Below are 26,603 nucleotides of genomic sequence, written 5' to 3'. Positions count from 1 at the left end.
CACATTTTTCTTGGTAATTTGCAGAAAAATGCCTTAAATACTTCTTATTCTGCTCCAATGAGAATATGACCAAATGAAATAAGACCCCTGGATAATAATGTACATTTCAGCAGCAATTCATAGAGTGTTTTATAACAGTACCTTCTAGAAGTGCGTAAAGCAACCATTGCACTGTGTAGCAATCAGCTAAAAGCCTGATGAAGCAAGCCCAATGTTTAAGCAAACATTTCAAACACTTGAGATTGATTCCTGAAGTTCCTAAGCCCAGGAGTGTTTTTTTGTTTTTGTTTGTTTGTTTGTTTGTTTTTTTACCACAACAATAAGCCCACAGAAACAGAATCAAATCTCTAACGCAAAAGCAGGACTTCAGATGTGAAGATATACCTGAACAGCAAGAGTGATCACAGTTCCAGCAAACTGAACAATGATATGCCTAATTTCATCCTCTGGCTGGAAGTCACCAGTACCTACGAAGTGCCGCACGCGTCCTACGAGTTACTGTATTCCCAGGACACCTGCAGGAGGGCCGTCCTGAGACAGTGAGGTGGGAATGGGCGCCTGGGTGGACCAAGAAATGAAAGGGTGCGCTCCCCTCCTATTGTATCTCTAGCTCTGAGAAACAACATGTCAGCTAGATATTAGGTACTTGAGGTTGGGAGGGATACAGTCTGAGTAAAAAATGATAACAAAACAGATCCCTCCTCATCTTACTAACTGCCAAGGTCAATATGTTTCCTTGGCCCACCACACACCTAGCACCCCACACGCGTAGGCACACAGAGGCTGCGAGAAGGAGTCCATGTCCATGTCCCTTTTGTGTCTATTGTTGCCTTGTAGAGGTATGATTTGAATTATTTCAAGTCAAGTTTCGTTAAATTAATTGAAATAATTCTTATTCAAATTGTGAATCAGGTGACAAAGTGACAGGAGACCGCCTCTCCCAAAGTAGGATAGAAACTACTTCAAAGACAGCACATTAATAAATGGCTTGCCGCCACCTCATTAAGTAGCCTCAGCATAGGCTTCCGAGCTACAGCAATAATAGTTGAAACCTAGTCTCCCATGAGCTGGGATTGTGCTAAAGGCTTTGAGCTCAAAGAACTCATTTCTAATTCTTGCAAGAGCCCCTTTAGTCACCAATGCTCTATAGACGTTAAGTCCATTGTCCGACATTACACAGCTGGTCAGGGGCAGTATCTGAAGCACATTCGGGCAATGGTTAGAGAACCGGTAATCTCTGCCCCACACACGTGTGAATTTGATGTTCTTAATTATAGAGCTGACATATAGTATTAGCTTCTTTTCTTTCTTTTTATAACTCTTCAACTTGGCCCTTGTAGCCAAGTTAGGAAGAAAACCACTTACAATTTGTGTCGCTGCCAATAGATTACTTTTTCATATTCAAAATGAACTTTTCAACTGGAATATCTCAGGAATCGTTCAAAAACCAATTATCATCACTATCAGAAATGAAATCCATTGCCCTGAGAAGAATGTTTGGGATGAAGGAACACACAGGGCTGTTTAAAAGTACCTATTGTAACCCTTTTCCTTGTGGAAGGAGAATGTGTGCTAAGGATATTTCCTTGATATCAGTGGTGGTTGAAGAGTCTACACGGGCAATTGTTTTTAAATAGTAAGGATTAAAATTCTGTATCAGCTGAAGGTTCCAGATGGTGTATAAAACAGGAAGCCAAAGACAGGCTAGCTCCAGAACATCTCCTTGAAGTAGCTGCACGAGAACAGAATTGCTTGAAAATGGTAGTGGCATCCTTGATGATAAACAAAATATGTCTGGACCCATGGGGCCAATAACATAAATAGGACAGCTAAGAATAATAGATCCAGCCATCTGACGAGGCTGTCTCCAAAGCTCAGAATAATTTGTGAATTTACAAAATTACATATTAAGTTTGAAAGATCCTAAATCCAAATGAACTATTGACAAAATAAATCAATGTAACGTCCTCCAACAGCGTTCATAAGTCATGTTTCACAGAAAGTTAAGACTGAAAGGACCACAGAGTTTATCTGTTCCATGTTCTCACTTTACAGATGAGCAAACTAATTGAAGGCATGATCCAGATTCAGCATTATCAGTTGAATTCATTAATTACATTGCTGTGACATTGGATTTATATTAAGATTCATATATTTGGCCTTTGTCCCTATTTCTGGCACAGAGCTTCTAAAACCATTGGCATTTCCTAAGTGAAGAGAATGATAAAGGCACCATATGTTACGTCAATAAGGTGACTTTGGTAAAGCAAGTAGTTGACTTAAAGATGGGGGCTAGTCGCCAAGGGAGGCAAAAACTTGATGATAAGGTTGGATCTTTCAGTCCCATCTCCCACACACACCTCAAGGGAGGATCTGGACATAGTATCAATCACCAGCGGCCAATGATTGAATCAACTATAAAATGTGGCCTCCACAAAAACCCAAAAGAAAGGGGTTCGGTGAACATGTGGAGATTGGGAGAGTGGCGTTCTGAGAGAGAGCATGGAAGCTCCATACCCCTCCCCATACATTGCTCTGTGCATTTCTTCCATCTGACGATTCCTGAGTTGTATTGTTTCATAATAAACCAGTGATCTAGCAAGTAAAATGTTTCTCTGAGTTTTGTAGGCTACTCTAGCAAATTAATTAAACCCAAGAAGGGGTGATGGAAACTTCAGACTATAACCTGTTAGTCAGAAGCACAGTTAATTAACTGGACTTGGACTGGCCTCTGAGGCATGTGTATGGAGGGCAGTTTTGTGGGACTGAGCCCCTAACCTGTGGGATCTGACATTATCTCCAGGTAGATAGTGTCAGAATTGGGTTCAGTTATAGCCTGGTGTCTGAGGATTCCTTGTTGGTAAAGAGAAAACCCCCTCCCCACTCACACTGAAGTCAGGCACAGAACTTTTCACTCCACATTAGGAAATGCGTAAATGTGACAGTCTATTTCCTCCTTTTTAGTATTTACATAATGTTGATTAGAAAAATGACTACTAAAGTATCCATCAAATACCTTAGAATCCTAACACAACACTAAAAACATAATGTAATAATAATACAAAATTTTAAAATAGTATGGTGAGAATCAGCTGATTTGATTTCTATCCTGTTAGAATTTCACAGGGATCATAAAACTGATAAGAAAAAACAGTAATAGAAAGGAAGGGAAATAAAAGTACAGAAAACTCAAGAATAACTTGTTCTTTTCATTTTTAAATAATTTCCAAAGAGTCCATAGATACCCTTCACTCACCTGACCCTAATGTTAACATCTTACATAATCATCATACAATTATTAACTCCAAGAGTTCTATTAGCTATCTATTGGCTATCATAGCCTTTATCTAATGCTCTCTCCAGTTCCGGAATTCATCCAGAATGCCATTGTAATTAGCTGCCATGTCTCTCTTACCCAAGACAATTCCTAAGTATTTCTTTGTTTTTCACATCCTTGACACTTTTGAAGACTACTGGTCAGGTACTTTTGCAAAATGTTGCTCAATTTGAATTTCTCTGACACTTTCTCGTGATGCGAATGAAGTCATGACATTTCGGCAAGCATACCACAGAGCTCATGTGCCCTTGAGAGACGTCATGACATCATAGCAGACATACACAGAGTCCGGATGTCTTACTACTGGCATGTTAATCTTGATCGCTCTGTTAAGGTGATATCTACCTGTTTTCTCCATTATACGTTAATTTTTTCAGTTTGTACTTATTTGAGGGGTGATAATTTACATCTTCGATGGTTAATTTTATGTGTCAACTCCATTGGCCACGGTGTGTCCAGATTTAACACTATTTCTGAATGTGTCTTAAAGGTATTTCCGGATGAGATTACCATTTGGATTGATGGCTTGAGTAAAACAGGGAGCTTTCTCCAATGCGGGTGGGTATCACTTAATCTATTGAGGGCCTAAATAGAACAAAAGGTAAAGGAAGGAGGAATTCACTTTTTTCTTGCCTTACTGATTGGGCTGGGGACATATCATCTCATCTTTTCCAGCTTTTTGACTGGGTATTTTTATCATTTGCTCCCCTGGTTCTCAGGCCTTTGAACTCTGTCTAAATTATATACTACATTTGGTGGGTCTCCGCTTGCAAATGCCAGACTATGGGACTTATTTTGCCTCTGTAATCACAGAAGCCAATTCTTCAAAATTAAGATAGAGAGATGGGTAAATAAATAGGTAGATGGATCTGCTGGTTCTGTTTCTCTGTATAATTCTGACTAAAACAGAGGGTAGGCACCAACCCGTTTCTCCTTAAACTTTTGTCCAATAATTTTATCATTCATCTGGAGATCTTGCCTGTATCAATTCCTGCCATAATACTCTACTAATGATTTTCTGTTTCCTTCACTCCTTCTTCATTCATTGAGTTGAATGACATTGAAAGGAAAAACTGTTCCTTCTCCCTAATCTATTTATTTATTCAATACCCATTTATATCAGTAAGTCTGAAGATATTTATTTTATTATATAAAATGATACTTTTTCAAAACAGCTATAGGAAGGAGCAAGGTAGGCAGGATAGCAGGGCAAAGAGAAGGGAAAGTGTCAGGTTGCAGCACTAAGGGGAATGCCCAGGGATGCTCCATTGTGAAGGTGGTAATCGAGCAAAGATTTGAAGTAATGAGAAGCTATCAGTTGGCTGGATGCTGAAGGGTATGTCGGACCGAGGGAAAGCTAGAGCAAAGGACTTATGGCAGCACGTGTTGACAGAACAGGCCAGCATGCTCTGGAACAGCAAAGAAGCCAATGTGGCTGGAAGGGAGTGAGATTGGGACATTGAAGTGGATCAGCTCAAAGAAGTTAAGAGAGGGGCCAATGACGTAAGACCTTGTTTGTTTCCTAAGGATGCTGGCTTTCACTCTGAATGAAATGGGAAGGCATTGCAGGGCGAGAGGTTTATACAGCCTGGGTTCATTTTGTGATCACATAGTCAGCTACGTCAAGACTGTACTGATAGAGGTTTGGGAAGGGGAGGAAAGGTGACAGGAGAATGGTGGAAGTGGAAGTGGGGTCCTATTAAGGAATTTTGCAGTAGTCCTAATGTGGCTCAGGTGAGGCTGATGCCATGGAAATGGAAGGAACTGGTAAGATTTGAATGTGAGCTAAAGCACAAGCAACAAACAGGTGGAATGCATGGTGTGAGAAGATGCTGTGGCTTTTGCTAAAGCATCTTGAGTTGGCCTTACCTGGAAGGAAGAGGCTGAAAGAGGAGCAAGACCAGAAGGAAGGACAGAATTTAGTTTTTGGCATGCTGAGTTTGAGATTCCTATTTGTTACCTAGGTGAAATTGCCTGGTAGGCCTATAGATATATGAATCTGACATTCAGGGGAGAGATCTGGGCCAAAAGGTACACATTGGACAGGTCTCAGCGGATAAACATCTCTTTAAGGTCACTGGATTGAATCAGATCACCTCGGATTGAGTGAAATAGAGAAAAGAGTTTGAAGAGAGGACCTCAGGGCAAACTCACCATTTGAATCCTTGAGGGAGAAGAGGAGCAACTATTAAATGAGGCTGAGGTGGAGAACCAGAAAGGTAGAAGGATAAAGTAGGGAGAGTAGCCTTCTGGAAGCCAAGAGAAGCAATTGTGCTGGGGAGAGCCACTGCCCAACTGCATTAACATCGCCGATTGATCAGGTTGGGATGAATGAGAATTGACCATTGGATTTAGCAATTTGGAGGTCAGTGTTGGTTAGATACCTCTAATTTAATCAAAAGAAGAAAACTTAAAAAATAATAATTGCGAAAAGTCAATACTATGGCTATTTAGTTGTTCAACTTGTTTCACCTTTGGCCAATGGGGGCTCTTTCAGGCTGCTCCTGCATCCCTTTACCACGACTCTATACTTTTGTATTTCAAGCACTTCCGTACTGGGTAATACTATAAGAAGTTCTAAGAACATCTAGGGATTTGCTTGTCCCAGTCCTGGAGTCATTCATTTCTCCAAGACGCCCATTTCTTTCATTGGAGAATGATTTTTAGAAACCAAGATCTGGACAATAGGTGTATTCATTGCTCCTGGATTGTCACTGCTTCTAGACTATCTTAGGGAACACAGCTAGGACATTTTATACATATATACATATTGCGGTTTCTAGGGATGTGTGTGTATGCATACACAAGTGTACACAAACATGCATGTATACACAAGGACCTATAAAATTGTATCTGTTTCTGTGTATTTGCACACACACATATACGTATATCTATATATAGGTTTATGTAGAGTTCCTCCTTTTCTTATTTATGTCATTTATACAACAGTGTGAAACTTGGTTTTCATTACCTATAAATTTTTACTCATTTGTTATACAGTAAAGTAGTTTCGGAATCATTGGCACCACCACTGTGAGTAGCAAGTTTTACCATCAGAGCTCAGTATTTGTAAACTATTCTTTCTGTCATGTCATCACATAGCCCTACAATATCCAGTGAAAATACAGTTTTCCAAAATTACTAGGTCCACTCCTTTCCTTCCTACCCCCTTCTGTGTGTTCATATCATTTAACTGTACATAATTAGAGTCGTAGTCATAATTTTTATTCTCTTTGGGTTGTCCAATGTCCTCGTTGATTTTTTAAAAGTTTTTCAGACATTAAAATTCACTATTTGGGGCATAAACTTCTATGGGGATTGACAATTATTTAGAAATCTCTGTTCATCACCACCAATTCACACAGAACCATTTCATAACTATTTTTTGACACACCCTAAGTTTCCTTCGTTCTGTTGCTTGTAGTAAATCCTTCCATCACCAACCACCAGCAACCACTGTTATCCCCCACCATTGCAACTTTGCCTATTTCAAGATATCATACAATGGAATCATAAAATGCGGTCTACTGGTTCCCATTTCTTTCATTTAGTAAAATGTATTTAACAGGATCTACGTTTAGGCGAACTGATAGCATATTCCCTTTTATTGCTGACGTATCTGTAGGGTAGATATTTCGTGGTTCATTATCCCTTCACCTAGAGAAGGACATCTTGGTTATTTCCAGTTTTGGGTGATTATGAATAATGCTGCTATAACTTCACATATAAATGTTTTTGACAACATATGAGTTTATTTTATTTTTCCTCAATATCCAGGAGTAGCAATACTGGGTTGGATGGTTAGTTTCATTTAACTTTATAATAAACTCTCCATTCTGTCTTTTTTCCCCAAAATAGATCTATGATTTTGCATTCCTATGGTCAGTGAATGCAGGTTCCAATTGCTTGGCATCCGGCCAGCACTTGATAATGTCGGGGTTATGTTTGGGTGGTTGGTTGGTTGTTTTATTTTGCCATCCTAACAGGTGTGCAGTGGTAGCTCATTGTGGTTTTAATTTTTAATTCCCGAAGGCAAATTATGTTGAGCATATTTTCTGTTCAGAACTTCTCTCTATTTTTTTTTTAGTTAGGTTGTTTATCTTCTTATCATTGATTTTTAAGAGTTCTTCATATACCTGAATGGAATCCTTTGTTAGAGATAACATTTGAAAATATTTTTCCAGTCTATATCTTACCTTTTCATTCTCTTGATAGTGATTTTCACAGAGTAATATTTTTGTATTTAAACAAAGTCTTACCACTTTTTAAAATAAATCCTGCTTCAGGTATTGTACTTTAAAACTCTTTGTCATGGGACACCTGGGTGGCTCAGCGGTTGAGCATTTGCCTTCGGCTCAGGGCATGATCCCAGGGTCCCGGGATCGAGTCCCACATAGGGCTCCCTGCATGGAGCCTGCTTCTCCCTCTGCCTGTGTTTCTGTGCCTCTCTCTCTTTGTCTCTCATGAATAAATAAATAAAATCTTAAAAAAAAATCTTTGCCTTAATGAATGCATATCAATTATCACTTAATTTTTTCCTAGAAGTTTCATATTTTTGTTTTTACTAGATATCATTCATTTTGAGTTTTGATTTTTGTATCATGTATGAGTTATACATTGAAGTTCAACTTTTGGAAAATAGTTGACTTATTTTTTCAATACCATTTTTTAGATATACTATCATTTTTCCATTTTATTACTTTTGCACTTTTGTCAAAAAACAGTTGACTATAATAATTGACTATATGTGAGAATCCATTTATAAGCCCTGTATTCTATTCCATTGATTCATGGGCCTATACTTTCACCAACACCACAGTATCTTTTTTTTTCTTCTTTCCCATTTTTATTTCTTCCATCCCTCCATTTTTATCTGAGAATTTTTGATAATTAAATTTAAAGGAGTTTTTGTTGTTGTTGTTCTGTGAGTATAAATAGATACATAGATGTTTTTGTTTCATGATTGTACTGTATTCTCTTATCTCTCAAACTATTATTTTCTTAAAGTTGTCTTCTGTTCATTTTCTATTTCCACAGATTTTTAGTCATTTTTCTTCTCTCTTTTTCACGTTAGAGATTTCTTTCAAAAGTCTAATGATTCTTTACTGTCAGTTCATATGTAAGAGTGAGACACTGACAAGTAGATTGGGCTTAGAAATCAGTGAGCCTCACTACAGAGTAGTTTGGAGAGACTTTGTCTTTTCTTCAGGGGTCTTTTATCTTGTTACCTGTCACTTTCAACTGAAAGAAATTCCTCATCTGCAGGCTGGAATTGGGCAAATGGTAAGCATGGTTGCTAGAATTCTGAAACCTGAGAAGAGAAAGTCAGAGGGTGGTTCTCACCTCTCATAAGTAGACTCGTATCACTTCCAGCCTTGAAGTGTTCCTAATGTCCCCGAGTCCAGAGCCGGTTTGTGTGTTTCAAGTTCTTTAGCAAGTGATCTCCAGCCCTTTGCAGAGAGGCCCAGAGGGGGAATCTCATGGCTATTTGGAATAAGAAAGGATGGATGACTGGCTGGCTCAGTCAGTGGAGCATGTAACTCTTGATCTCTTGCATTCAAGCCTCACGATGGGGATAGAGATTACAAAAGAAGAAAGGAAAGAAAGAAAAGAAAGAAAAGAAAGAAAGAAAGAAAGAAAGAAAGAAAGAAAGAAAGAAAGAAAGAAGAAAGAAAGAAAGAAAGAGAGAGAGAAAGAAGGAAGGAAGGAAGGAAGGAAGGAAGGAAGGAAGGAAGGAAGGAAGGAAGAAAGAAAGAAAGAAAGAAAGAAAGAAAGAAAGAAAGAAAGAAAGAAAGAAAAAGAAAGAAAGAAGAAAGGATTTAACTGCTCTTTGAAAACATTTATAATCGCTTTTCATTTTTAACTTGCCTCGCACTTCCGTCTTCAGAACTACTTGCTTCCTTTAATATCTGAATTACCGTAAGTATAAGTGTTTCGTTTCTTGTGAGCTTTATACACATACTGGCCCAAGTTTTTGCTTTCTTTAGTTTGCTAGGTCAATTATCAAATGCTTTCCAGTTCCAAAATGTTGTTAACATAAATCATTTTTTCTCTCATCTCTTTGTTTTTGTCAGGTTTTGCCCTTTTATTTATTTACCATCCTTTCCGTGAAGTTTTGAGAAGAAATGGAGATAAATGCATAATTCTATTTCAGCAGTCACGGAAATGCACTTTTCAGATGTCTTACTGTAAGGAGACAGTGTCTTAAATAGAGTACCTTTTAGTAAACCACCAATATTGGGTCATTTGAGTCTTCCAAATTTTTTTCTTTGTCAAACTAATTCTGGCTATGTTGTTAGCCAATTGTTTTTCCATCTACATTTTAGAATCGGCTTGATGATTACTCCAGAAAATAAAACAAAACAAAAACCAATCTGTTGTGATTTCCATTGGGATTGAAATGAATCTATAGAATGAAATTGTGGTAAATTGACATTTTAACAAAATTGTGTCTTCCAATCCAGGAACACAGAAGCATAGTAAATCTCTTGGTTTATTTAGGTCTGTTTACTTATTTCTTCAGCATTTGGTAGTATTCAGCATACAGACACTGCATTTTTTTTTTTTTTTTAGGATTTTATGTATCTATTTTGAGAGAGACACAGACAGAGAGAGACCATGAGCAGAGAGAGGGAGAAAAGACTCCCTGCTGGACAGGGAGCCCAATGCAGGGCCCAATCTCAGGATCCTGAGATCAATGACTTGAGCCAAAGGCAAACACTTAACCCACTGAGCCATCCAGGAGCCCCCAGATACTGCAATTTTTAAAAGAATTTTTCAGTTTCAAATTCCCATGTTCATATTTATCACATAGAAATAAGACAGATTTGTACTTATTTGCTTTGTATCTTTCACCTGGGAGAGGAGTACTGAGGTCTCCAACTGTAATTTTAGATTTGTCTATTTCTCTCTTTAGATCTATTAGTTTTAACTTTATTTATCTTGAACTCAGATGGCAGGTATGTATACATCTAAGATTGCTATGCCTTCTTGGAGAATTGCTCCTTGTTCATTGTGTAAAGACCTTGTTACCCCTAACATTTTCATTTCTTCTGGTCTATTTTCCCTGATATTATTTTAAAAATTCAGCCTTTTATTTTGGTTAGTATTTGTATGATGTGTTAGGGATCCGCAAGATGATTCTCAGCCTCAGTGATTCCCTAGAAGAACCCACAGGACTTGTAAGTTTGGGGATCATGGTTACAATTTATTACTAAAGGAATGCAGAAGGGAAAGGCACCTAAGGTGAGGTCCAAGCTTCCAAGTGATCCTTCCCAGTGGATTCACACAGGATACCCTTAATTCCTCCAACAATGTGGTCTAGCAACATGTGCAGAGATCCCAACAGGGAAAGCTCATGCAAAACAAGTCTTCCAGGCTTTCATTGGATATCTGTTGTGTAGGCATATAGTACCTATGCGAGCAATCTTAGTTCCCCAAGATCCAAAACCTCAGAGCAAAAGTCGATGTTTACCATAAATCACATTGTTAGCATAAACTATGTGAACAGACTAAGTCAGCATGGCCCAATGGCTTAGAGCTGCAGTAACACCCGTGTCAGACAGAAAATCCAGGAGCTAAGTTCCCGGGAGCCAACCAAAGTCCAATCATGAAAATAAGCCTTTTCATCCCAGGATGCAGGGTTCAAACATTATGTAGACCTGCTGAGTTAACCATTTCTTATGCATAGGATAGAACTCTTCCCATCCTTTTCCATTTAATTGATCTGTATCTTGATCATTTAAATGAATTTTCTTTAGAGAACATATAATTATACTTTGCTTTTTTTATCTGGTATGGAAATCTCTCTATTTTACTGTTCATTGTTAATGTGATTATTGACATGGTGGGGTTAAAATTTATCATCTTAAGCAAGACTTTTTAAGCAGGAATCTGATGACAATTGGGGATCCAATAATGATGTCAGGGGCTCCTCTAAACCTAAGGAAATTATATAAAAAAATTTTGTGTGTGTATGTTTGAGCACAATTTTTGTGACAGGAACCAAGAATTCATCAGACTCTCATATATATCTGTGACATGCTTTTCCTCAACAAAAAACAGTACTTGAGAAGAGACGGGCAGCAACATAATAATACCTTTTTCTGAGTGCATATCTGTGAGCCAGTGCTGTTGTAAGAGAATTGTATTTATTAACCCACTTCTAATCTTCCTAATAATCCTGTAAGGATGTTACTATTAGCCTCTTTTTGTAGGTGAGGCCATTGGGAGGTTAACTAATTTGCATGGGTGCACAGCTAGTAAGTGGATGGGTGGGTGTCCAATGTAAGCTGATTGGCCCTGGGAAGTATCCTTGAAAATATGTTGTACTACCCATCAAAAAGCTCTCACCAATACTGAGATTTAAGTCTGTCCATATCAACACTGGCAGCAAAACATCATCTTCCACTGATTTTCACTAACAAATAACTGTAGGAAACAGTAATTTCTACCCTTCGGTATCCAATTGTCCACTATTTGATAAATAAATAGAAAATCAACCTACAGGTTTTAGAAGCTGGCAGGCATCATTTCAAATATGAGAAGCACAGATCTAGTTAATAATATCAAGTTAATACAGATTCTATCATTTGAGCTTCTTTGGCGAAACCATTTATACCTTTTTCCGGTGCAATTTTAGAGCTGAATAGTATCTAACCTAATCAACATTTAAGCATGTTATTCCTTTAAGACTATAAAAACATATATATTTCTGTGGAATTTCTGTTCCACTTGGCAAATAAAGAGGATGTATTGTCTAAAAGCCATAAAACAAGTTTCATGTAAGATCTCCCTGCCGAATAAGAAGAAATTCCCTGCGATATGTGAAACAAGAGCCTATCAGGACAGTGAAGAAGACAACAAAACAGCCCTGTGATGGAGTGTGCTCAGTAGGATACAGAACAGTAAAGAATCCAATGTAAGTGGGCGTCAACGTGAATGATGAATTTAATGGGGATGACTCAAGCACTGAAATAAATCTTGTAAATCCTTGTAATGGCTTAGAGTTTTGTTCTGAATAAAATGGATCAATCCCACAGCTGAGTCTGTCCAGGGTAAGGGTAGAAGCCTGGATGCCAGTAGGTGGTATTTTACAGAAACTCAGATGAGAGAAGAGGCTGGACACCAGTGTGATAGTAGTACAGGTGATGGTAAATGTTTCAAACCTAGAAATATTTTGAAGGTGGAGACAGTAGGATTTACTTTTGGAGGGACACATGGTAGGAGAAAGGGAAGGAGTCAAAAATGGCTCAGGGACACCACCAGGGTGGCTCAGTGGGTTAAGTGGCTGCCTTCAGCTCAGGGTCCTGGAGTCGAGGCCCCTGTCAGGCTCCCTGCTCAGTGGGGAGTCTGCTTCTCCCTCTCCTCTCCCTCTGCCCTTCCCCCCTGCTCATGCACACGCTCTCTCTCAAATAAGTAAATAAATAAATAATCTTTAAAAAATGACTTAAGTTTTTATCTAAGCAACTGGGAGAATAGCTTAACATAAACTCACATTGAGAAAGTGCGAGTGAAAAAAATGTCACAGGGAAGATGGAAAGTTCAGTTTGGGGCGTGTTGAGTTGGAGGGATCAATTACACACGCAACAGGAAGTGTTGAGTAATGGTAAGTGAATAAATGAATAACACTCTTACATGAGATCAGGCAAAGAACATGTAAAGTTCTTGTGAAAAATAAACTGGTTTTGTGGTCAATTTCTTAGAGGCACAGTTACCTTGATATGCCTATTACATGCTTCTAGTTTGTAGAAAACATTGGTGAAGAAATAAGACATAAATCTGTGTTTTCATGAAGATTACATTCTAGTGGAGACCGATTGAAACTTGAAAAATTAAATAAATCAGCAAAGTATACAGTAGGTTAGAAGGTAGCATATGCTTTGGGGGGAAAAAAGTATGAAAGGCTGAAGAATACTGGACATGGCAGCAAGGTTGGGATGTGTGATATCCCTAAAATGGCTACTGGATGGCTTCACAATGACTGTTCAGAATATCCAGGCAGTCCTACAATACCCAGAGAAGCCTTCTCAGAAGTTGCAATATTTGTGAGGTGCTTGAAGCAGGCGACTGTGAGCACCACTTACAACCTTTAATTCAACCTTGGAGGGGTTGAAATTCAACCCATTCAACCCTTCCATTCAAATGGAAGGACTCTACAGACATATCTGACACCGCAGATTACACTGGCACACCCGAACTCTGTGCATATCCACTCACGTGTCATTCATGCTCCCATCATTCGTATTCAGCTCCCACTTGTGGCCTGGTGAGGTAAGGGAGTCCAGCTTTTCAGCTAGTATCATCAAGATTTCACCTGTCTCCAGAAGAAAAGTTGGAAAGAGGAAGATGAGGGGACAATAAGAGCTTTGGAGAAGGAAGGAAAAGTTAGGAGGGTAGAAAATAGGGTGCAAGTGTCATACATTCGACAGCATCATTGAGGACCAAGCTGAAAAATCTGAGTATGGTAACAATCCACAAGGACTGAGCAGTTACTGTTTGACAGGGATTGTGCTAAGTGCTGCGCACTCATTAACTCATCTAATCATCATAACAACTCTAAGAAATTGATACTATTTTGATCCTCATTCCACAGATACTTAGAAAGCAGAGCTCATAACGTTTAAACGGCATGTGGGTCATGCAGCTGGTAAATGATGAAGCTGTGGCGATTTGATGCCGATCACATGTTCCTACCCACTAGGCAATGCAGCCTGCCGACTTCCAGGTGACAAGAGCCTGCCCTACTTTCACATAAGATTTGTTGCACATTCCTTCAGCCTTCTTCGTGCATTTACCAAAATGGACTATAGCACCGGAGGAAACAAGGCTCAAAGCATAATGCCGTATTACAGAAATTTTTATTGTAGAGGTTATCTTTTTCCTATCAGGAACAGTGTATGATCAGTACATCTACAAACGCATACACACACCCACAATTTGTCAGTAATATTAAACTTGCAATCATGAATCTGTGAAAGTTAATGGATTATTTGAATGCTCATTAATTTGAATTAATGAATAAACATTTAATTAGTTTTCCTCTTCTCTGCTGATACCCTAGCCTTAGTTTTAATCACTTAATAAGAGATGATAATAAAAATAGCTTAAAAGATAGGTTTTTTTTTAAATTTTGCATGCAATATTCCCTTTGATATCTATACCAAACCAAGGAAGTAGTAATTGTCTCTGTTTTGGAAAACAAGGATTTTCATAGATTTTGATACTGTTAGCTAAATAATATCAACACTAGGTCAAAGCCAGCACAAATAAATTGACTGCAAAAACTCAGCAACAAAGGAAGTTTATTATGCCCAAGATTTTTCTCTCTGCCACTTGATCACTGGGATGACTTAGTGACAACTCTGATAAGCAACCTAATTGTTAATTAGAATTGGAGAAAGAAGAGAAAGAGAAAAGGAAACAGGAAAGGAAAAGGAGACTGGAAAAAGAAAAAGGAAATAAAACCTTTCTTTTGAAGGAGTGCAAATACGTTGGCCACAATGGTGATAAGACACAGAAAAGCAGTGATGAGTACCCCGTAACAGATTTTCAAGGTAACACTTGATCTTGGAGTTAAGTTAGTATCGCTTTATAAATGGAACGAAACTCAATGTTTTAGTGTGACCATAATTTGATTTTTATCCATGCCTTTCTGATGGCAGTCATTTTGAAGAGGAAAATTGAATATTTACACTTTACTTAAGTAAAGTAACATTCATCTTTTAACACTGGTGGATATTCCATGACATCCTGTTGTCTTCTAGCCTAGGTTTTGTTGTTGTTTATTTTTTTTGTTTTTTGGAAGGAAAATACAGTGGTAAGCTTAATTTTATGACTTATACCAGGGTTCTAATTAACTATTATCTTAAATTAAATTATGTCTTATTATTGGACTTTATACTAAAACAAATTTAAAATGTCATCAATTACATGAACATGAAGTATTGTTAAAACTCAGGTAAATATAATAAAGAGAAAGATTCCAAAGATCTGAGAATGAGGCAAGCTCTAAAGTGATGTCTTTAAAAAGTTCATTGAATTCTTATTCATTTTAGAACGTCTCATCCTTACAGTGTTTGTCATTACTGATTGTTCCAAATAGAACCTAGTTTATTCTCCCTTGAACATTAGATGTGATGGGTTTCATTAAAATGGCATAACTTGTGAAATTCCCTGGGAAATCTTTCAGACACCTGAATAAATAAGCAATCTATTAAATTATAGATATATAGCTTTGATGATAAGTTCACTTTCACAAACTCTCGTTCTGTTGGTCCCCTGGTACAAAAACTCAGCTTAAGGCACTTGAAGTTAACACAGTGGAAAAATAATGGAATTCATATAATGTAGCAATAGATTATAGTTGACTGTTCCAGGAAGGGGGGCGGGGGGAATCTTCCATAGGGAAGCATAAGCACGCTCCATTTCACTGAGTAACAGTGAAGAAGGAACGTGTCAGCTATATAAGGGGGAAGTGTAGCAAGAAGGAAAATAAGTTAGGGAGAAGAGAAGCCCAGAAAATGGTGGCATAAGCAATCTAGACATATTCAGAATTGTCAGGTGAAAGTGATAACATGAGGCTTCTGAGTTACACTGTCACATGCAAGACACTTAACAGGGGATAATGACAAGCTCCTAAATGACTACCAATGTGCTTTTAGAATTTAGCTAGCGATCAAGTAGAGAAAGTGCAAGGTCATGTGTCAGCAAAGAGAGGCTGACATCTTTATTTCTACTTTTCTGTGCAATTACACCAACGAAAGGAAAATATGAAATATTCCTCTTTCAGTTCTGCACCACATCATCCAGATTGCCCTATCAATAGTGGCAATGAGATGGAAGATAGATTTCTCTTCTCATTTTTTTGTTTTGTTTTTCTTTCTTTCTATCTCTTCTTAAAGAATGACACTTGGAATTATTCTCAAAATAGCATTTTCTAAAAGGAGTCCATACTATAACCTCATTTTCTCAAATCTAACACTAGTTTTATAAAATGATGTAATGATTTACATTAAATTGCTGGGAAGAAGTCTTTAGGATATAGAGGGAGAAATTTCTTCTAAGAAATGTAGTCAATGATATTCTCACGTTAAAAGAAAACAATTTTTAGATGACTACTATCTTTTTGCCCATTCAATTTCACATAGCTAAAGGGAAAGAATATAGATTTTTGTCATGAATTATTGTCCTTTGGAAACCTATTTGAAAATAAACATATTATCTGTAAAAGGAATTTATTAAAATAAAATTAGAACAATGCACCAAACAATAACAGAATTCACGATATTTTTAAGGTCTCATAAAACTCTTAAAATAGCCACATGTTAGATTAGGATACAAATCTCAATAAATTTTTTAAAAAATGAAATATTCCAGAGTGTACTCTCTGACCACAATGGAATTAACCTGAACATAAATTAAAATTTTATTAAGAAGTACAAATTGATAGATAGACCATTATATAATATATTTTTAGAAAATCTATTGAACAAAAAAGAAATCAGAATGAGAATTAGAAAATAATTTAAATTTACTGATATGCAACATATCAAAATCTGTGGAATGTAACCAAAGCAGAGTTCAGAAGGAAATGTATAGTTTTAAAGACTGATTTAATCAGAAAAGTTAAAAATCAATATTCAACCTTACTTCTCAAGATACTATAGCAAAATTAACCCAAAGGAAGTAAAAACACTGAAATAATAAAGATAAGATCAGAAAAAAATAAAATAGATACCTTGTGTACTAACAAAGGGAATCTACAAGCAAAAAAAGGCTAAATAAGAATGACAGCAAAAGAGAGAGTAATGTACCACTATTTTTGGAAAGACATCAAAAGTACTCTGTAAATAAGATGAATAGACAAATTCTTTAGAAACATGAGATGTCAAAACTAATACAAGAAAAGAATCTGCATACTTCTGTATCTATTATAAATTGAATTTATTATTAAAATTCTTCCCACAAAGAAGCAGTGTTCCCAACACAAATTTTAAGAAAGACATAACACTAATCCTGTACATCCTACACAAACTCTTCAGGAAACTGAGAAGGAAAAGATATTTCAGAATTTGTCTCATGAGGACAAGATAGTGATACCATAATCTGACAAAGCTACTGGCTGACTTCTTTCATGAACATGGATACAATAAATCATAATAAAAATATTAGCAAATTCTAATGATATATGAAAGTGATTTTACATCACAAATAATGTTGATTACACTATTAAAGTGGTCTCAGCCTTTGAAAATCAGTGTATATATCATGTCATAATGACTGTAACAAGGAGAAAAATCTAATATAGAGAAAGCACTTGATAAAATGCTGTAAATATTAATGAAAACACTTAACAAAGATCTAAATAAATAAATATACCATACCACACTATTTTTGAAAACTCTTGTAGATAAGTCAATCTCCCCAAAGTAATATACAGATTTAATGAACTCCAAATCAAATTCTCCACTTTTTTTTTTTTGTAGAAATTGACAGGCTGAGTCTAAAATTTATAAATGAGCCAATTTTGAAAAAGACAAACAAAGTTGGAGGATTTAAACTACCAAATATGAAGACTGATTATAACACTGCAGTAATAAGGATATTGTAATATTGACACAAAAGTAAACAGATCAATGAACTATTATGTAGTCTAGAGAGAGATCCATACCCTTATCCTTACCTGAATTAAGGCAGTATAGTGGGGAAAGGATGGTCAACTAAAAATCATATGGAAAAAAAAAATATATATATATGTTATCTTTAATAAGTTTGTGTGTGTATATATATAATCTATTCATTTGAAAGAGAATGCACAGTGAGAGCAAGATCAGGACCTGGGACCATGACCTTAGCCGAAGGCAGACACTTAACCTGCTGAACCACCCAAGTGCCCCTGGAGAAAAGCAAAATTCTTACTTTACACCATACAAAAATAAAACGATCGTGGGTGGATCCATAATCTAACTGTAAAAGATGACCTAAAGACCAAATGCTACTTACTCATCAAAATTCCCAGTGCCCAAAGTAGGTCCAAAAACAAGTGAATGGTTAAATAAATTATTAATATTATATTTATTTTTAGGAAACTATTTGAAGGCATAGAAAATATAATTTAGGGCAGCCCTGGTGGCGCAGTGGTTTGGTGCCGCCTGCAGCCCAGGGTGTGATCCTGGAGGCCCCGAGATTGAGTCTCCCATCAGGCTCCCTACATGGAGCCTGCTTTTCCCTCTGCCTGTGTCCCTGCCTCTCTCTTTCTGTGTCTTTCATGAATAAATAAATAAAATATTAAAAATATATATATATATATAATTTAAAACATGAAAGTTAATAGTACAGAAAATTGGGTATATAGCATGATTCCAATTTATACATAAAATAGGGGTGTAAAATTTGGAATGAATAAAACAAAATAAAAATGGTTGTCTTTGTGTGGTGAGAGATATCAATAACTTTTCCCTTTCTTTATCCTTCTTTGTGTTTCTAAATTTTCTGGCATGTATATATTCCCTTTGATACCCGGAACAAAAGTTTATAAATTTGCCCCAATTACTTCATAATTCACATAATATTTTCCATTTTATGAGCATCCCCTTGAGATCCTTTGTAGAATTTGACCATGACTAAGTACTTCCCAAATGATGTGACCCCCCTCCGTACCAGAGTGACTCTTTTCACAGTGTTTTTTGTCAGTCTTGACATTTTTATTTCTTTTTACCTCATACATTTGATTTGTCTAAACACAACCTGAGAGTAGTTCTAACATTTATATATTTAAATTCTAAAACTCTGGCTGCACTCTCAAAACTCAACAGAGAAACAAAGAATGCAATTAGATCATGGGCTAAGGCACAATGAAACGTTTAAGCAAAGAGAGATATACAGATGGCAAATTAGCACATGAAAAGATGCTCAACAACATTAGCCACTAGGGAAATGCAAACTACTCCTAAGGACGCGCCACCACCAACCTCTAGAACGGCTAAAATGGAAAACACTGGCAATAACAAATGCTGGCAAGGATGGGATAAACTGGATCCCTTATACAAGGCTGGTGGGAGTGTAACGTGGTATAATCACTGCAAAAAACAATTGTAATCCTAGGAACTTACCTAAGATCCCGCAGAAACTGTGCATGCACGTTTATAACGACTTTACATGTACTAACCCAAAAGTAGAAACAACCACGATGTCCTTGAATGGTCAAATGGTCGATCAGTTGTGATAATTCTCTGCCGTAGAATACCGCTCAGCACTAAACCCGAAGGCAGGTGCTACTCGTATGCATGACAACTTGGTGAACCTCCAAACTAATTATGCTCAATGAAAGACACCAAAGGTTACGTTTGTAGATGATTCCATATCGGTAACATTCTTGAAGTGACAAAATTCTAGAAATGGAGAACAAATGAATGGTCGCTTAGGGTTAAGGAGGGAGTGAGGTGGGAGAGAAATGGATGTGGCCATACAAAGGTAACGTGAGGCATTTTGGAGACAGAAATGCTCTTTATCTTAGATCTTGGACCAGTGTCAGTGTCCTGGTCATGATGGTGTGCAATAGTTCTGCAAGACGTTTCTCTAGGGGGAAACTAGGTGAAGGATACATGGATCTCTGTATTATTTTTTACAGTTGTATGTGAACCTAAAAATTATCTCAAAATTGGGGATCCCTGGGTGGCTCAGCGGTTTAGCGCTTGCCTTTGGCCCAGGGCGCGATCCTGGAGTCCCGGGATCAAGTCCCACGTTGGGCTCCCGGCATGGAGCCTGCTTCTCCCTCCTCCTGTGTCTCTGCCTCTCTCTCTCTCTCTCTCTCTCTCTCTATCATGAATAAATAAATCTTTAAAAAAAATAAAAATAATAAAAATAAAAATTATCTCAAAATTTAAAAAATAATAATTAAAAAATGTAAGGTATAATTATAGACCTCCATACATATTACTTAAAAAAAATAAAAACGGGGGCACCTGGGTGGCTCAGTAGTTGAGCATCTGCCTTTGGCTCAGGGTGTGACCCCGGGCTCCTGGGATCGAGTCCCTCATCGGGTTCCCCATAGGGAGCCTGCTTCTCCCTCTGCCTGTGTCTCTGCCTCTCTCCTTGTGTCTCTCATGAATAAATAAATACAATCTTAAAAAATAAAAAAATAAAAGTACAAACAAATCAGATTAGGTGATCACTATAAGTCAAAGAACAGAAACTATCTCGTGAAATCAGTTAACCCATTATTTCTGCTGTTCTGTAAACATGGGTTCAATGTAAGGTCACATTATTTTAAGAGGGAGAGGGATTTTTACAGGCTCCTTTCTACTGCTGTTTTCCATCCCTGCCATGTGTGATGCGGCAACGAGCCTTCTGTACTTGATCACCTTTAAATGAAAAACAAGGGATCCCTGGGTGGCGCAGCAGTTTGGCGCCTGCCTTTGGCCCAGGGCGCGATCCTGGAGACCCGGGATCGAATCCCACGTCGGGCTCCCGGTGCATGGAGCCTGCTTCTCCCTCTGCCTGTGTCTTTGCCTCTCTCTCTCTCTCTCTCTCTCTGTGACTATCATAAATAAAAAAAATTAAAAAAATTAAAAAAAATAAATGAAAAACAAGAATAATGCCAACTTCTTAGCAAACTAAAGGGGAATCTGTACAACCGAGTAGCAGCTCATGAAGGGATCCCACACTTGGCCTACGGAGCCCGCGCCAGACCCAAGGGGGAAGAAGCTAGTTCGGAGCGTTCTGTGAAAGAGAAGATTTGTATTTGCACCAGGCAAGTAACCTTGAGGGAAGCTGTTTTCCCATAACTGGAAAGAGCTGCATGACACACGCCTTAGAAGAAGACATCTCTGACTCTAACACCGGTAACAGGGAAAGCATCCTCGAATTGTATCTGGTGGCCAACGGAGGGCAACAAACACTTCCCTTGGCTATTTCTTTAATGTCAACTCAGCACAGTCCTACCAGGAAGGACTCATCATCTTCGAGCTTCATGATTTAGAACCTAAGTACCTCGAGGCTCTGACAAGCACCATCGTCAGGAGACAACAACAAAGAAATAGATGTCATGAGATTTACAAACCAGATCCAAGAAGTGATGATGAAACTGCAAGAATTATTTTTGCTGCTGTTTTCACAGGCAGCGTCGGAAGGTGTTAACTTTCTTATAAAGAATGTAAATCAGGAGTTGGAGAAGTTTCATGAAGTACCTCACTGTCAGAGGACCTGGCAAATACGCTGTTCCAGAAAAGATCTCCATGTTCCCTCTCTCCTTGTGTTTTTTCTTCCCCCACTAACTATTGCCTTGTGCAGGAGCCATATAAATTTTTAATATCAAGGGGTTGTTCATCCTCAGCACAGTGTTTTCCTTTATAAATTTAATGAAAAATAATCCTCCTAAAAAGGTTTTTGACCATATTTTTTTAAGATTTTATTTATTCAGGAGAGAGAGAGGCAGAGACACAGGCAGAGGGAGAAGCAGCCTCCATACGGGGAGCCCGACGTGGGACTCCATCCCAGGACCCCGGGGTCATGACCTGAGCCCAAGGCAGACACTCAACCACTGAGCCCCCCACGTGCCCCTCGCCCATCTTGTAAATGGGTGGCTTCGGAGAACATGGTGCAGCTCTTAGGTCACCGGGTCCTCCTTCCTTCATGCTCACACAGGAAGGGAGCAGAAGCCAGAAGGGCCTGATGGAGATCTCAAGATCTCCGCTCTTTTCACCCAGCACCCCTCTGTGGAGCTGCAGACCCGCTCGCTGGCCCTGGAGGGAGCTCGACAATGCTCCTCTCCGGTTCTTTCCTTCCACAGGAGAAATGCTGCATTGCATTCCTTGACCTCTTGACCAATATTTACTTATTGCTTCTTCAAACCCAGCTGAAATTTGGGTGAAATCTGCTGCACCCTCATCATCGCTCCATCGGAGGCAGCATCGCAACCGTTTGTTCTTAATGGGTGGTAATGTTGGTCCCGGGAAATTAGCTTCTGCCACTGAGATTTTCAAACAGGGGACCAGGGACCAGAGCCCGACCTACCGAGGCAGAGAGACAAGGTCAGTCAGGACCACAGTGTGGGGTTCGCTCAGGGCCGCTCCATCCTCTTCCTCCCCCCCAAGACTACATGACATAACAATAGTCACTGCTTAAAGTTTGCACGTGATTTGGGGGATTAATTAGAAGTTTGTCTGAGTCATTAGACTTTATAGATAATAAGCTCAGCAGTTGCATTCAGAATCAAAGGCTCAACCAGAAACATGGACTTGCAAGCAGAAGCCCGGAACAGCCTTGCTCTAGTTGATCACGCACTGGTAATTTACAAAGCAGGTGGAAACCTGTGAAAATCCTTGTGAAATTAGTGACAATTTTATCTAACATCGCAAGCTAACTCTCTGAACAGATGCCAAACGCATTGGATAATTACTGTAGTCTGAACCTAGTCACTCCGTGTTATGGGCAGCTGCGTTTTCACAGATTGAAGAAATGCTGGTGGCAACACTAGTCAGTGAATTAGTTGGAAAGACGAGAAAACACATTGTCCGTAAATCCAAGAATATAAGCATCTTCCCGTGGGATCCATTTATTGCATCTTTAACTTTTTCTAGCCATACCTCTACTGTCACAATACATAAATTTTTGTATATAAAACCACATTGTAAATATGCTGATGAGTTGACTTGTTTAAAGCAACCCAGAAGTGAGTTTTAGAAAACAAAGATATTTGGCAATGGGAATAACTGTTAATAACGGTTTCTTTTCGATAAACTTGTGTTTCTGTAATATATATTGATCATCTGACAACAGTTAAAATTAGATTTTTTTTTTAAGATTTTTCCATTTATTTATGAGAGAGAGAGAGAGGCAGAGACACAGGCAGAGGGAGAAGCAGGCTCCATGCAGGGAGCCCGACGCGGGACTCGATGACTCGATTCCTGGTCTCCAGGATCACGCCCTGGGGTGAAGGTGGCATTAAACCACTGAGCCACCAGGGCTGCCCAAAATTAGATATTTTAAAACAGAAAATTAGAGATTTTCAGATACAAAGGCCACGTAAGCCAGGCCCCCGGGTTCCAATTAGAGCAACTAGAACCATCCGTGTTGGCTCCTCAGGTAAGCTCATTGTAGTTAATACGTATCATTACATAAGAGCTGATAAGAGAGTCACTTGCACAAGATGTTCTCCAAACCAGTAATATTCCAGCAAGAATCATCACTTCACATCAGAGTTCAAGCGCTCTTATTTAAATGTCTTTTTCCTTCATTTACATTGGTGTACTAAATTAACCTTATATTCAGTCCAATGGAAAAAAAAAAAAAAAAACAGCCATAAAGAGGAGATAGGAGGAGATCTGACTACAGTATAAAACCACAAGCTCCTCCAGAGCCTTCAGGTAAAGATTGGGAACTGTATTCATGGACTATTGCTGCTATCACAAATCTCAACAGATTTAGCATTTAAAAAAAAAAAAAAAACACATTGCCTGGGGTTAGGGAGTTGGGAGGGATGGATAGGCACAGTGTTAGGGCAATAAAATGGTTTTATAATATAGTATAATGTCAAACACATGTCATTGCTACTCCGTGCAAAGCCATACGTGTTTGTGTGGATGCATGCAACGTACGACGTACAGCACCAGGGATCCTCACACACACCTTGGATGATGAGGACGCGTTCATGTATGTTCATCAATCGCAACTAATGTACCCGTGTGGTGGGGATGTGGATAGTGGGGGAGACCGCATGTGTCGGGCAGGAGTAGGTGGGAAAGCTCTACATCTCGGCCATTCTGTTTTGGGTAGACTTAAAACTTCTCAAAAAAAGAGCTGACTCAATATTCTTTGCTTATTTTCATTTGGGTGGCCATTGTTCATTGTGCAGACAATCACAAGGGGTCCGCAGGACATCTTCAGAGCCTCCTGTTGCTTTGAGCAAGGGTAGTGCTCACAGAGGCCCCTGTGCCTTGCTCCTGGCAGGTGTGTATATATATATATATATACTTTTTTTTTTTTTTAAGACTCCTTTGTTATTCAGAGTTGTGGAGGCCTGAAACCCGAGTGCAGTCCGACTGGCTTCCTGGCTTGAGGGCGCGCAAAGCCAAAGTCAAGGCAACGAGCAGGGTGGATTTATCTGGATGCTCTGGAGGAGAATCTGCTTCCAAGCTCAAACAGGTTATTTTGCAGAAATCAGTTTTCCCGGAACTTCCGACTGAAGTCCTCGCTGCCTTCGTAGACGGAGGTTGTGCTCATGTTGCAGGAGCTCCTTGCATTCCTTGGCCTACGGTTTTCCCCATCCTAAAAGCCAGCAAGTTATATAGAATCCTAGTTCTATTTCTTCTGCTCCTTCTTGTTTCGGATCAATCCTCGCCTCCCTCTCTGCCCTCTTCTATTCTTACAGGGCCCATGTGATTTCACTGGGCCCACCCAGGTAATCCCAGAAAACGTCCCTGCCTTAGAGTTAACCAAATACTAATCTTGCGTTCATCTTCAGAGTCCCTTCAAGGCAGTACCCGTACTAATTTTAGATTGAACCCCAAGAAGTTGAGAATGTTGGGGACACATCATTAGAATCTTGCCTCTCGTAGGATGTTAGAGGCACATTTACTGCACTGATTGAAAACTGAGAAAAGGAAAGCCAACTTCACAGTATTATTTATGGGAATAACCTTGAATCTCAAACTTTTTCTTTTCAATTTTAGACTTTTAGGAATTTTTTTGCGTGGTTTTCGCCTTCTGTTTTTCACATCAGCTTTACTTTTAGCTTAAAGTAAATCTGAAATTTGAAAAAAAAAAATAGAGTGAAATGTGAAAATGCCACACATATTTCCACCGTTCAAAGATAGCAACATTGACAATCATTGTGCTTCTTTCCAATATGCCCCAGAAACAGTTATATGTGTATCCTTCACAGTTTCCTACGCTTGTGCATGATTGTAAGCACATTTATGTGGATTTCTGAATTGTAGAAAACTCTCTGTGGGAGAGTTTGGGAGGGGATTCAATAATAGGATCATCCACGCCCATCATAAGTGGTAGACAAAGTCATTAGATTTTTGTTGTTATTTCAAATTTCATCCATGAACAGAGGAGACAACGACTCAAACTTCTTATAGATTTAGTCAAACGGACAGTTGAAATAGATGTAGCTTGGTCAAGTGATGATTTCCCCAGATCTTGTAAGGTGGTTTGGTGATGCATGTGTTATGGAAAACACTATTCAGCTTTTATCCCTGAACTTCCAAAGTCTTAAATGGTCATTTGGAGTTTCCACGGAAAACTGGAATATGATTCTAAGTAACTTCTTTCTGTTTTTGTTGTTGTTGTTGTTTGTTTGTTTCTTTTCTTTTCTTTTTTTTTTTTAAGATTTATTTATTTAAGAGAGAGCAGGTGCATGTGAGCAGGGGGTGCCGGAGGAACAGAACCTTCAAGGGGACTTCGTGCTGAGCGCAGAGGCCCAGTACCTCTGCACGGGGCTTGATCTCAGAATCCGTGAGGTCATGACCTGAGCTGAAACCTAGAGTCAGAGACTTAACGGGTTGAACCATCCAGGCACCCCTGATTGTAAGCAACTTTTTGAAGAAGTAATGAAAGGCATTTTGCCTGAGCCGTTGAACAGATGCAAATGTTGCCTTATTACCTTCCCACTTAAAATATATCTCAGCTGGATATAAAACTTACTGAATTACAAATTTTGTCAAAATTCTAAACTGTCTCTATTCAATTTGATATTTAGTTGTAAGAGAGAAAACTCAATTCAGGATGACTTGTATTCTGGGGGTAAGCAGAATTTTGTACCTGAATGCATGCTACAGTTTACTCATCTTTATCATTAAAATTGAAAATGTCTCAAGTATTTTCTGGATGTAGGTCTCTTTTTGTGTTCTTTTGCCCTTGTGCCAATATTATTTTTATCTGTATGCTGAATTCTGTAATGAGTCAGGAATAAATTGATTTTATATTACTGCTTCTATGATTATTTTGTTTTTATCTCCAGGAACACTTACAACTCTTTAATTCTTTACTATATGCTTCTTTACGTGTCACATTACATTCTCCATTGTTATTTTAATCTTGTTTTCCCCTAAATATTCTGGCAAATGATCTTGGAGGGGCGACTCAGGTATTTTCTTCTACAGCGTTACCACAATCTAACAGCGTCAATTCTGCTATTGCCTTTTTAGTTTCCCCGCAAACATCTCTGTTACTTTCTTTTTACAAAATTCCGTGGTTTTTGTATCTTTACTTAGTCCTTCTATGTGGTTCCTGTCTTTTTCATAAATGTCATTCTTATTTC

Source organism: Canis lupus, chromosome 12 (assembly GCF_011100685.1).
Source record: "Canis lupus familiaris isolate Mischka breed German Shepherd chromosome 12, alternate assembly UU_Cfam_GSD_1.0, whole genome shotgun sequence".
Classification (NCBI taxonomy): Eukaryota; Metazoa; Chordata; class Mammalia; order Carnivora; family Canidae; genus Canis; species Canis lupus.
The sequence above is the reverse complement of the archived record's forward strand: the minus strand, read 5'-3'. Positions refer to the sequence as shown.